We start from the raw sequence: 13,576 nt of genomic DNA, 5'->3' as shown, positions 1-13,576 counted from the left end.
CCTGCCCCCAGTCTGTCTCCTGCCCTCGGTCCGGTCTCCTGCCCCAGGTCCATCTCCTGCCCGCGGGTCTGCCTCCCGCCCCCGGTCCGGTCCATCCGTCTCTCACCCATCTCCTTGCTGCCCTCCCTCCCGGCTCAGCCGCGTGGGGGGAATGCCCGCACTTCATTCTGTACACTCCCAGGAAGTCCGGAAGCCTCTTTGGGAAAACACTGGGCCGTCCGTGGGGCCTGCGGGCCTACCTGGGCCCTGGCCACCCCAGGGCCGCCTCCACAGCTCTGTGTGGACCGTGAGGGGCGTCGGCCTGGCCCACCTTACCGCGGGGAGAGCTAGTCCTGCGCCGCGCGGGCTGCCTGCCTCCCCCTGCCGTGGCCCTGCCTCGCAGCGCCCAGGGGTCCGGCTCTGGGGTAGGCAGGTGCTGGGCACCTGAACCCCCCGGCCAAGCCGTCCCTCAGAGCCTGTCCTTCCCGCCTCGGGGAGAGTCAGGGCTCCCCTCGCCACCTGCCCGCTGCGGCCCTGCCTGGGGTGGACGCGGGGTGTCTCTGGGAGACCGGCGGCCTGGAGCAGTGGGCGGATGGCTGCTGGGGAAGGCGCTGTGGCGGGGAGCCCTGGCCGCTGGTGGACGGGAGATTCAGACGGGCAGGGGCTGGAGGCGGACGGACGGGCTGGGGAGGGGACGCACCCTCGGGTTTCTCTTCGTCGCCTCCCCATCCCTCCCGAGGCAGGCCTTCCAGAGAAGGGCTTTCTGCCTTTTCCTCCTCAGGTCACGTTAAAAAAAGCAAAACAAAGGAAACAAAAGCCAGCTCGAGGTGCCGGGCTGCTGGGTAGACTGTCCAGCCTCCTCAGGCAGCTTCGGGCCAGGCAGGGCGACCCCTGCACCCCCGGCGCCTGCGGGGAGGTCTGCTGCCCCTGTGCGGCAGGCGGGGCCCCTCTCAGCCCTGCCCTGCGTGTCTGTGTGCGTGCCCCCACCATGCCTGCCGCCGGACCCACCTGCTCCTCCCGTCCTCTGGGCCTCCGGGGGAGGCGGTGCCCAGCGTGGTGCCCGCCTGCTCCCTGCCTGGCCTCCGGGGTCCTGGGAGGGAAGCGCAGCCAGGCGCGTGGCACCCTGGCGCCTGCGGCACAGATGGGGCTTGGCCTGGGGGGAGACCAGAGGGTGGGGCCCTGGGAGGACCACCGCCCTCTCCCCTCCCCCTAGGCCTCTGGGGGCGCTGGGGGGCCGAGTGGCCCTGGGGCGTCCGGGTGTCAGGGGTCTGTGTGGTCCCAGGCTCAGAGCCAGGGCACGTGACATCCTGGAGGGCCGGGGAGTGGTGGGGCCAAGGGGTCCACGTGGCACCTCCCTTCTCACACACACAGAGACACACACAGACGCACAGAGACACAGACACACACACAGAGTCACACACAGACACACACAGACACACACGCAGAGTCACACAAAGACACAGACACATACGGACACACAGAGACACAGACACACATGCACAGAGACACAGACACACACAAACAGACACACAAGAGACACGCGCAGAGTCACACACACAGAGACACACACAGAGACACACACGCAGACACACACGCAGAGTCACACAAAGACACAGACACACACAGACACACAGAGACACAGACACACACGCACAGAGTCACACACACAGACACACACAAACACAGAGACACACACAAGAGACACGCAGACACACACGCAGAGTCACACAAAGACACACATGCAGAGACACACAGAGACACAGACACACATGCACACACACAGACACACAAACACACAGAGACACACAACACACAGAGACACACACAAAGTCACATACACAGAGACACGCAGACACACACACGTGCAGAGTCACACAGACACAGACACATACGGACACACAGAGACACAGACACACACAAACAGACACACAAGAGACACACATGCAGAGACACACAGACACACACAGAGACACAGACACAGAGTCACACACAAAGACACACACAGAAACACACACAAACACACAGAGACAAACACAGAGACACGCACACACACGCAGAGTCACACAAAGACACAGACACACACAGAGACACAGACACACGCACAGTCACACACACAGACACACACAAACACACAGAGACACACAAGAGACACGCAGACACATGCAGAGTCACACAAAGACACAGACACACACAGAGACACAGAGTCAACACACAGACACACATGCAGAGACACACAAAGACACAGACACACACGCACAGTCACACACACAGACACACACAAACACACAGAGACACACAAGAGACACACAGACACATGCAGAGACACACAAAGACACAGACACACACGCACAGAGTCACACACACAGAGACACATGCAGACACACACACGCACAGTCACACAAAGACACAGACACACACACAGAGTCACACAAAGACACAGACACACGCACAGAGTCACACACACAGAGACACACACAGAGACACACGCAGACACACACACACAGAGTCACACAAAGACACAGACACAGAGTCACACACAAAGACACACATACAGAAACACACACAAACACACAGAGACAAACACAGAGACACGCACACACACGCAGAGTCACACAAAGACACAGACACACACGGACACACAGAGACAGACACACACGCGCAGTCACACACACAGACACACACAAACACACAGAGACACACAAGAGACACGCAGATACACACGCAGAGTCACACAAAGACACACATGCAGAGACACACAAAGACACAGACACACACAGACACACAGAGACACAGACACACACGCACAGAGTCACACACACAGAAACACACAAACACAGAGATACACACACAGACACACACACACGCAGAGTCACACAAAGACACACATGCAGAGACACACAGAGACACAGACACACATGCACACACACACAGACACACAAACACAAAGAGACACACAACACACAGAGACACACACAAAGTCACACATACAGAGACACACACAGACACACACAGAGTCACACACACAGAGACACACACACATGCAGAGTCACACAAAGACAGACACACACGGACACACAGAGACACAGACACACATGCACACACACAGAGACACACAAACACACAGAGACACATACAGAGACACACATACAGACACACACGCAGAGTCACACAGAAACACACACAAACAGACACACACAGACACGCACACACAGAGACACACAGAGTCACACACACAGACGCACACATAGACACACAAAGACACACTCAGAGTCACACACAGAGACACACAAAGACACACACACACAGACACACACAAACACACAGAGACACAGAGACACACGCAGAGACACACACAGAGACACATACGCAGTCACACACACAGACACACAGAGTCACACACACAGACGCACACAGAGACACACAGACACACACGCACAGAGACACACACAGACACACATGCAGAGTCATACACACAGGCACACACAAACACACACACACAGACACACACAAACACATAGAGACACAGAGACACACATGCAGTGACATACACAGACACACACAGACACACACACGCAGTCACACACACAGAGACACCCACAAACACACAGAGACACAGACACACACAGACACACAGAGACACACACAGAGTCACACACACAGACGCACACATAGACACACACAGACACACGCAGAGACACACAAAGACACAGACACATAGACACACATGCACAGAGTCACACACACACAGACAAACACGCAGACACAGAGACACAGACACAGAGTCAGCGTCACTGACACACAGAAACACACACAGACACACACACACAAACACGTAAATACAGAGTGACACAGACACACACACAGACACAGTCACACACACAGATACAGACACATAGAGTCACAGACACAGTCACACACAGATGCAGACAGAAACACACAGACATACACAGAGTCACACACAGACATAGTCACACAGACACACACAAACACATATGCAGAGACACAGAAATAGACACACATACGACGCACAGACACACAGAGACACACAGAGAGACGCACACACAGAGACTCACAGACTCTTACGAGGCGCACATAGACACAGAGACGCACACGGACACGCCGGCGCAGGTACACAGAGACACCGAGGCAGAGACTCGCACACAGACACGCATGCCCCTGTGGGGTGGGTCTCCTCCTGCGGCGGGGGCCCTGTGTGGCGTGGGTGGCGCTCAGGCAGAGGAGTTGTCCTGGTCACCCCTCCCCAGCTCAGGCCCGGCGTCCCGGTGGGTGTTGGGGATGGAAGGAGCTGGAGCGAGTGTCCGGGCAGTGAGCACCAAGCCAAGAAGGACTGTGAGCGAATGCCCTGCCTTTGTGGTGGATGCCGACTGGTAGGCTGGGAGGACCATCGTCAGGGACAAAAGCGGGAGGGAGTGGGGACAGGCCGCCGGCCCCCGGCCACCTGGGGCCGACACGCGGGGCTGCTGACCTGCGCCGGCCGGGAGCCGTGCCCTGCGCCTTAGGGGCCGCCTTGGGCTGGTGCGCCACTGTCGCCGCCTCCAAGGTCCCGAGCTGTGTGCGAGGGCCTCGTGTTTGTTTTGCTCTGAGTCCTGCAGAGTCTGACACTGGCCCCGCGCTTGTTCGTAGGACGAGGCTCTCTACCTGCCCCCAACCAGCAGTGGTCATGGGTCGAGCGAGCCCCCTCTGTGCCTGTGCCCCGGACTCTCTGCTTCTGTGCCCGGGATCACAGGGAGTGATGCCGGCAGAGCAGACCCAAGGGTGCGGCGGGCGCCCCCCTGAGGGGCGTGGTGGGGGCAGGCCCTGTCCGGATGCACCCGAGTGGACATTACAGGGCGGGTGGGCCTGTGCACGGCGTCTGCGGGGTGGGGACCACGGCCGAGCTATGCTTCTGTGAGTCAGTCAGGCATCAGACTAGTGGGCAAGGCTTCCAGGGGAATGGATGGGGGCTCCTTCCCATCTTTAGGGTGGGCAGAGCAGGGGCCTACTACAGAGCTCGGAGTGACCTGCCATCTACCAGCCCCTGGGATGCGGGTGACCGGGACCCCACAGGGGTGTGATCTTTGGGGCTCTCTGCCCTCCCTGTAACTCCTCCAGTTCCTAGCCCCCCTCCCGCCCGCCAGCTCTGTGCAGGGAGAGGCGGCTCTCCCTGCCTTCTTGGTCCTGAAGGCTGGAGATGGAGGTGCCAGGCGGTCCCCATCATCCCCCAGGGCCACACAGCTGCACAGGGGGCCGAGGCAGGAGGCCGAGGGCCTGGGCTGCCCCTCGTGGGACTCACACAGCATCACCGCACCTGCCTGCAGCCAGCCCAGCTCGCCTCATGGCCCCACATCGCGGAGGGGGCAGGGCTGGAATGGGGAGGGGGCAGGCCCCTACGGTGGCGCCTACGCCAGCCACCTGGTTCAGGCCGGGCAGCAGCTGGGTGTCTCCATCAGCCAGTTTGCTCAACACTTAACAAGAAAGTGGTTGAAAAAATAGGAGGGCTGTGTAAAGGTAATTCACGCCTTGCAGACCCTTGGACGTCCTGAAGCCCTTACTCCACATGGGGCCAGCAGTCTCCCTCTGGGGACCTGTCCGGGTGCGGGGGCTCAGACCCCACCCCAGACCTGCTGGGTTCACGACTGCACTTCGAGTGTGCTCAGAAGCAGCCTCCAGCTTCTCTGTGGAACAAATCAGGCCCTCGGCAGGCCAGCCAGCCCTGCACCCTGCCCCCACCCTGCCTGGGGGTTGCTCTGACCCAAGTCGTGCTTAGATGGGGCCCCGCGGTCACCTCTGTGATTTATTGCGAGGATGTGGTTAGGAAAGGCATTTGAGCCAGAAGCTGGCCACTCTGAGGGGCCGTCTTCGGAGGGAGCCAGGGATGTGTCAGCTTGATTTAGGCCCCCGCTCTTCCTCCGGGGACTTCCCTCCTGGGTTCTGACTGCTGTTCACTGTCTGTCTCCCAGCTGGCTGGGGTCACCCTTTACGTGACGCCCAAAGCCGTCGCTGGGATGAGCAAGGCCGTAAATGAACACACAGGTGGCGTGGAGCGCTCTCGAGAGCCGGCTGGGCCGGAGGGCAGCCTCCCAACTGGGGGCGGTGTGGCCTGGCCCCCCTGCAGGTCCGAGGGGTGGCATCCACACGCGTAGCCGCGGTGAGGCTAGAGCCAGACTGAGCTGCCAGTCGGCCAGCCTGCGGCCGGGCTCGGGTTTTGTGAGAGTGAGAGTTCTGCCCCATGAATCCGCCACTTGGGAGCGCCGGCCTGTCCGTCACTGCCTCTACTGCTTCTTAGAAGAGAAACCTCCAGCCCAGGACCAAGGAGCGGGGACAGAAGTGCGGGTGCAGAGAGGGCTCCTCCAGCTCAGGAGGGGGCCGGGGGCTCTGGGCTCGAGTCTGCGCCGCGTCCGTGCCTGGGGAGGTTGGGGGCTGGTGGGCCAGCGGGCGCCACCCTGCAGGTGCCAGGCTCAGGGCAGGGGGCCGCTGTGGGGAGAGTGCATCCCACAGGGGCTCCTGGGACCACCCAGGGTGCTGGGACCTGTGGCCAGGGACCTCTGGGGGTGACCCAGAACAGTGTGCCGCTGGCCCTGCGGCAACTCTCGGCAGGTATGCCGGGGACACCCAGGAGAAGGAGGTGAACACACGGAAACACACTTCCTGCTTCAGTCCCGCGAGGTGAAGGCTGGGCAGCGTGACCAGGAAACCCAGCGGGAGCCCTCAGCCGGCGCTGCGTTCCTGGAGGGCGTTCAGAATGAGCTCCCCCTCTCTGATTGTTTAACTTTTGTTTATGTGGCGTGTACTCACAGAAAAGTGTACCTTTGGCAAATGTGTACCGGTAAATTTCCACCAGCTGGGTACACTGGGGTAAAGTGAAGTGAAGTCGCTCAGTCGTGTCCCACTCTCTGCGATCCCATGGGCTGTAGCCTACCAGGCTCCTCTGTCCATGGGATTTTCCAGGCAATAGTCCTGGAGTGGATTGCCATTTCCTTCTCTGGGGGATCTTCCCAACCCCAGTGCCCAGATCAGGAAATGGAGTAGCAACAGCCTCCCCGCCGCCGGTACCAGCTCTCCCCGAGCCCCGGGGCAGCTTCAGCCATGGCCTCTCTCGCCTATGCTTGGCCTTGGTGTGGACGGAGCAGGGCTGTGTCTGGCCCCTTGTGTGAAGACCCGCAAGCCCTGCTCCCACGGCTGCCCATTCTTTACCACATGGACACGGGCGCCATGCACAGACCCTGTGGTTTGGGGCTTTCGGGACGGGGCTGCTGGGGCCGTTCTGGGCGGAGGTCTGGGACACACAGACACACAGAACTGCCAGGTCACAGCAGACCCCAGAGGCCGCTCCAGGTGGAGGGGCGTTGGGTGGGGCTGTGGTCCAGGGTGTCAGGAGGGCGCTCCCCGGGGTGGGGAGGATCGGGAGGGTGTGAGGTGTACGGAGGCCCATCCAAGTGCTCCCGGCATCATGCCAAGCTCCTGTCCCCAGGCCCGGAGCCGGGCGGTGTCCGCAGGGCCTCGGCCTCTACCTCCCGGGGCTGCTGGCCACTGGGCCCGGGGACACATCGCTCCAGCTGCCGCCCACCCCCGTGTGTGTCTGCGCCTCTTCGGCACCCGCACTCGGGGCCACCCAGAGGCTCCTCCACCTCAGATGCTTCACTCACTGTTATGGGGAAGACCCTCTCCCACAGGTCCTGGGATCAGGACCCCAACACATCTCTGAGGACCTCTGCTCAGCCCACGGCACCGTCTCTGCGGCTGCCCGGCTGCCCAGGTGCCGCCTCGGCCATGCTCTCAGCCAGGCCGCTTTCTCAGGGCTACCTTGTCCTTTGTGGCCTTCCTCCAGGAAGCCCTCCCTGCCTGTGTCCTGGTTCCCAGGCATGGGGTTCCTCCAGCACTAACGTCCAGCTGTGCCTGTGGTCTGAATGTGTCCTTGGACTGCGGCTTCCTGAGGGAAGGGGGTGCCCACCCCCTCCTCGTGTGCCCATCCCCTCCTTGTGTGCCCACCCCCTCCCTTGTGTGCACACCCCAACGCACACCTCCCAAGCTCGGCTCAGCTCTGCACGTGAGGTGCTGGAACAAGGAACAAGGCCGATGGCACCCTTCCAGCGTGTCTGGCCCAGGGCACCACGCCCAGTGGTGGCCCAGTAGTCGGCCCTTTCCCATGCCCTCTTTCCCTCCAGACAACCCCCTCCCTAGGGACCGGGCTATTTCTTGGTCCCAGGGCCTCTGCAGGAGTCCTGGCTATGCCTACAACACAGGGAAGAAGGAAGCCCGGGGGACGGGGCGCCCAGCCGTTTGCTCTCCTTAGAGGAGCCAGGAGACAGGAATGCCTTTGGCTTGGGGACCAAGGCCAGAGATCGGAAGATCAAAGGTGGGAAGATGAGGGGTGAGGCAGGCGGCACTCTCTGGAGGCTGCAGCGGCAGCTGGTGGCTCCTAAGGGCAGGGCAGGGCCAGAGCACCCTCCCGCATCCCCCCGAAGTAACCCAAGGAGCAGCTTCTCCGGACGAGGGCTCTGGGGGTGAGGGCGGCTGAGGGTGGGAGCTGGGCACCCGTGGGCAGGGCTGATCCCCGCACAGCTCCCCAAAAGTGCGACAGGTGTCGGTGCGGAAACCAAAACACAGGAAACATGACTTGGCCACATCAAGCACCTGGAAAGCAGACAGGCCAAGGTCAGACCCGGAGCCCACAGACTGCGTCCCCCTCGGGAGACGGCCAGTCCAAGCGCAGCACGAGGGAGCGAGCTGGGCGTCCGGTGGGGCCCCTTCTTCCGCGGGGCTGCTAGTCGACCCTCATTTCCCGAGCCTGTGGCCCAGACGGGCAGGAACTGGGAGGGGGCGGGTTGTCAGAGCTTCTCCAGGGGACGGAGAAGGTGGCGGGCGGGCGATGACTCACACAGGACACGGCGGATCCCGCCGGGCCAGGGGCTGGGGGCTCTGGGCGGAAGGACAGGAGAGGCTCTGCGGGCCGGCAGGACCTCCCCGGGGAGAGACAGCAGGGCTGGGCTCTGGAAAGTTCCACCAGTCCTGGCAGCCGGGCCAGTGGGACCCAGAGGCCCAATCCCTCCTTTGTTCCCGGCCGCCGCCCCCACCGCGCACCTTTCAGCCTCGGGCGGCTGGGGCAGGCGCGGCCCGGCTGGGCTCAGCAGAACCAAGCCTCTTACTGTGACTAGACGGGCAGTAACTTGATATTTCCGAGTCTTCCTTTCTGCATTGAAAAGGAAATAAAGAACTTCTCTCCCGGCCTGATGAAAGGATTAGACGGAATGAGGCCAAGGCTGTGCGAGCGGCTCCAGACGGCACCTGCGTGGGCGGGGGCCTCCCGGGCGGCCTTGGAGGGTCCCTGCCCTGATCGGCATCTGCACGACGGTCCCTCCCTGCAAAGGTGGCTCTTGGTGCTCTGAGTCCCTCAGACTCGAGCTGAGACTCTAGAGAACCATCCGGCCGGGATGGACGAGGGTGGCCAGGGCAGCTGCTGGGACCACAGTCCTGATGCCAGAGGAGGGCACCCAGCTGGGAGGTGCGGGGGGGGGGGGGGGGGGGGGGGGGGAGGGACTCGGAATACAGGGCCTCTCCAGCTTCCCCCAGACACTCCTGCCACTGAGTCAATGTAGCAAAGTGCAGCTGAGCCAGAGAAGCAAAGGCCGGAGCTTCAGCTCCACAAGCGGGGCCCAGGGCTGCGGTCTGCTCAGCACGGAGAGCGCACTGCCTCCTGCCCGGCCCAGGGCTGCCCGGTCCTCAGCCTGCCCTCTGCCCCTGCCCCACCCCGTCTCTTGGGTGCCCTGGAGGACCTCTGACCTGATGGGATGCCCCAGCCCCCTCTCTGAGGGGCTCTGGGCCCACAGGGAGGACAGATTCCCACCTCACACCTCCAGAGACGGACAGGGGGAAGGTCAGGGCAGGGCTGGAAGGCAGCGCTGGGGAGTGGAGGGTGCTGAGCTGGGCAGGATCTAGGGGGACCCCCAAGTGGACTCTTGGCTCCGGGTCAGTCTTGGTCGGAGCTGCCTGGGGAGCACCCACCGCTCGGCGCTGCATGTGTGATGATGAGGCAGCCGTCGTGTCGGGAGACCAGCGCCATGGGGATGCCAGCCTCTGCTGAGCCTGCAGGGGTCAGCGGCCACACCCAGGCGCTGTGAGGTCCAGCCCCGCCCGCGCCACTGCCCACTCATCTCACTGTGCCACCTGACTGGGCCCTGAGGGGGTCCCACACTGTTGGGTCGGCAGCTTCAGCACGTGGCGCGGGGCCTGATACACTGCAGGCGCTTCACAAGCTGGAGGGCGCTAAGCGGCTGGGGGTCGGAGGTGCGTGCGCTGGACCACGGTGGGCAGCTGCCAGGCGCGGAGTTGCTTTCAGGGTGCCCAGCGCTGGTGAAGCGCTTTCCTAGCGAGGAGATGGCGCGGGGAGAGCTGAGGTCTCTCGCCCAGTCACGCAGCCGGCAGAGAGCGGAGATGAAGAGGGGAATGGGCCGACGGCAGGGCCATCCCAGGACCTCCGACAGGACGCCAAGGACGCGCCCTGTGTCTGCTCCGTCCGGTGTGGCAACTGCTAGCCACGTGTGGCAGGTGTAGACGAGGCACTGAGTTTCCACTCTGATTTAATGACCTGAGGTGTGAACAGTCAGTGCAGGCGGTGGAGGTCTGAACCATCTGGGGGAGGGGGGGAGGCCCGTCGCCTACCTAGGCTGCGTGCGGCTGCCGAGGGGGCCCGTGGCGTCCCGCTGGCCTGTGTGTGTGTGTGTGTGGCCCGCATAGGGAAGCAGACACCCAGGCGGCCTGTCCTGACTGTTCTCTGCAGAGCCCTCGCCCGTTCCGGGCTTAGTGGAGGGAGGCCGAGGGGCCAGCCCTGGCCACTGGGGCAGGGAACTGACCGGCAGAGGCCTTGGGACCTCCCGGCCTGATTGCTTTGCCAGCAGACATGTCCCCTGAGCCTGGGACAGCCTGGCTCCCCCACTTAGGGGTTCCCGCAGGGCTGAGAGTCAGGTCAGCCTGGGACCCTCTCCATCTCCGAGGCCACCCTCCTCCCCTCACCCAGGCACCCGCACCCTCTCCTGCTGGTCCAGCGGCACTTTCCCTTTTTCAAGAAGAGGTGGAAATGAGGGTGTGGCTTGACGTTGGTGCCAAACCTCGATTTCCGAATGCAGCATCCTTGAGCAGGAGGCGCCTCTGGCCTCTTCCGGCCCCGTCTCCCTCCTCTGCTGTCGCTTGGAGCAGACAGAGTGAGCACCATTCCCTGACTCCTGTGGGTTTACAATCCAGGGCTGAAATCTACTTTCTCCCCTCTCACCTGACTTTCAGGACTGTCCCCTTCCCTGGCTTTATCCCTCCTGCCTACCTGGATTAACTGGGTCACCTGATGACCCTCTGGGTTTCCTGTCTCTCCCCGGTTCCATATGACATGCACAAGCCTTGTCTTGGCTTGGAAACCACGGGGACCCCCTACTGACCTCTAGGTCAGATGCCAGCGCTCCCCAGCAGCATCTGTCTTCCCCACCCCCAGCCGCCCACGTCCTTCTCGAACCCTAGCAAGAGGCTGTGTTACAAACAGGAGCCAAGACAGGCAGGAATCGAGCAATAGCCCCTTTGTTTAAAAATACAGCATTGTTCTCACAGAGGAGTTTGTCTGAAGCGGAGAGCCCGAGGTGGTGCTGTGGTGTGTCTAACAACTGGTGCTGGAGTCATGCCCTTGTTGGGAAATGTGCAGAACTCTGAGACAGCTCTGTGTCGGCTGGTTCGGAGCCTCCAGGAAGACAGTGGGGCCAGGCTGGGGTCCTTCACTGTGTGTGCTGCAGCCCATGTGCCAGGTGCCCCAGGCCTGAGAGTGAGCCGTCCTGGAGCAGGAGCCAGGGTCACAGGGGTACTGAGCCCTGAGCATCATGATTCGTCAGGGCCAGGATGTTATGAAGGCCTGCTGAGCGGGCCCTGTGTTTTCCTAACTGGTTTGTTCATTGACTCCTGTGTTTCTCACTCAGCTCCAGCAAGTACATCCCCATCTCACATATGGGAAGAGCGAGGCTGCCGGGAGTCAGCCAGCACAAGCAGGCCTGCAGGCTGGTCAGCGCAGCTGGCTGCTGGTGGGGAAGGGCAGTGCCCAGCTAACGCCCCTGCAGGAGCCTGAACAAACGCGCAGGACGCAGGGCCCCGCTCAGCTCTGGGGGGAGGGCCTCTCAGAGGAGATAGCCCGGGGCGCGGCCGGGGGAGAGGGGCTCATCTCCTGGAAGAGATGGACCCTGCGTCCCGGCCTCTGCCCTCGGTGGGGACAGTCCTCCCAGGCCCGCCTCGCAGGAACAGGGCTTTGTCCTCTGCTCACAGGAAAATCGCACTGAACAAGTCCCGAAGGGCACTTAGGTGTCGGCCCGATGACCCCAGCGGCCGGCCTCCTGCCACCCCAACCCGGCCTAGTTTCGGGCCCTCCTGCTCTCTGCCCCCGAGTCCCCGGCTCCTTCTGGTCTCCACGGCGACGCTGCCTCTCCCAGCTCCCTGGTGGTCCGGGCCACCCAGGGCCGAGCGCTGAGAACGCTCCTGCGTGCAGGCTGCCAGGCTCGCCCGTCGGCCCTCTACCGGCCTGGCCCGGGCGAGTGCAGCCAGGCGCACGGAGCGCCCCGAGGGCTGCTGGGACAGGCCGCGTGGCGGGAGGCACCCAGCCTCGCCCTGCTTTCGAGCTGAGAGAGGCGGCGGGCCAGGCGCAGCGCGCGGGCAGGCGGTGCCGCGCGGCCAGCGTGCAGGCTTCAGCCAAACCTGCGCGTCTGAGAGCAGCACACCCCGGGGGCCGTGCGTGCATGCGTGTGCGTGGTGCGTGCAGTGCGTGCTGCCCGCGCTCGTGGGGCGGCGGTGCCGCGGTGGGGTTCGCGGCCGGGCGTTGGTGTGCAGTCCGCCCGCGAGCGGGGCGCCGAGCCGCGCCAAGCAGCCTGCGCTTCCCCGGCCGGGTCGCAGCCCCTCCGCTCGCCCGGGGTCACAGCCAAGAAGGGTTCGACCCGGGGGGCGAGACGGCTGAGCGTCCCCCAGAGGGGGCCCGTCGTGGAGAGCGCGGACTGGGCGTGCCGCGCGCGTGCACAAGCGCGCGCCCCGAGCCCCGCGCACCGCGCGTGCCCGGCGGCTCTCCCGCGGCCGCGGCGCCTCCGCCCCGCCGAGCGGCCCGCGCTTCCCCCGCCCCTCCTTGGCGCCGGCGCCCCGGAGCCGCGCAGCTGGGCTGGGCGCTGTCCCGGCGGGACGCGGGCGGCGCGGGGCGGGCGGCTCCTCCCGGGGAGAACAATGAGGCCGCTCTCCGCACGGGCGCGGGGCGGGTGGCGGGCCTGGAGCCGCATCAGAGCCGCGGCGCTGCGGCCCCCGGGGCGACGGCTCAGCGGCGGGGCCTGAGTCACACGCCCCGCGAGCGCGTGTGGAGGCACGTCCGGAGGCGCTCGGCGCGCGTCCAGGGGTGCCGGCTCCGCGGCTCCTCGGCTCCTCCCGCCGGGCCGACGGTGCGCCGGCCCGGGTCCCGCAGGAGGCTCCGCGCCTGGGCTCCCAGGCCGCGCTTTCCGCTCCCGTCGCTGCCCTGCGCGCCCCGCGGCTCTGTGGCCGCCGGCCCCCGTCTTGGACGGTGGGTCGGGGCCTCGGGTGCGGCGGGAGGGGAGCCGCC

This window comes from Ovis aries, chromosome 12 (genome assembly GCF_016772045.2).
Source record: "Ovis aries strain OAR_USU_Benz2616 breed Rambouillet chromosome 12, ARS-UI_Ramb_v3.0, whole genome shotgun sequence".
NCBI classification, from domain to species: domain Eukaryota; kingdom Metazoa; phylum Chordata; class Mammalia; order Artiodactyla; family Bovidae; genus Ovis; species Ovis aries.
Note: the sequence above shows the minus strand (reverse complement) of the source record.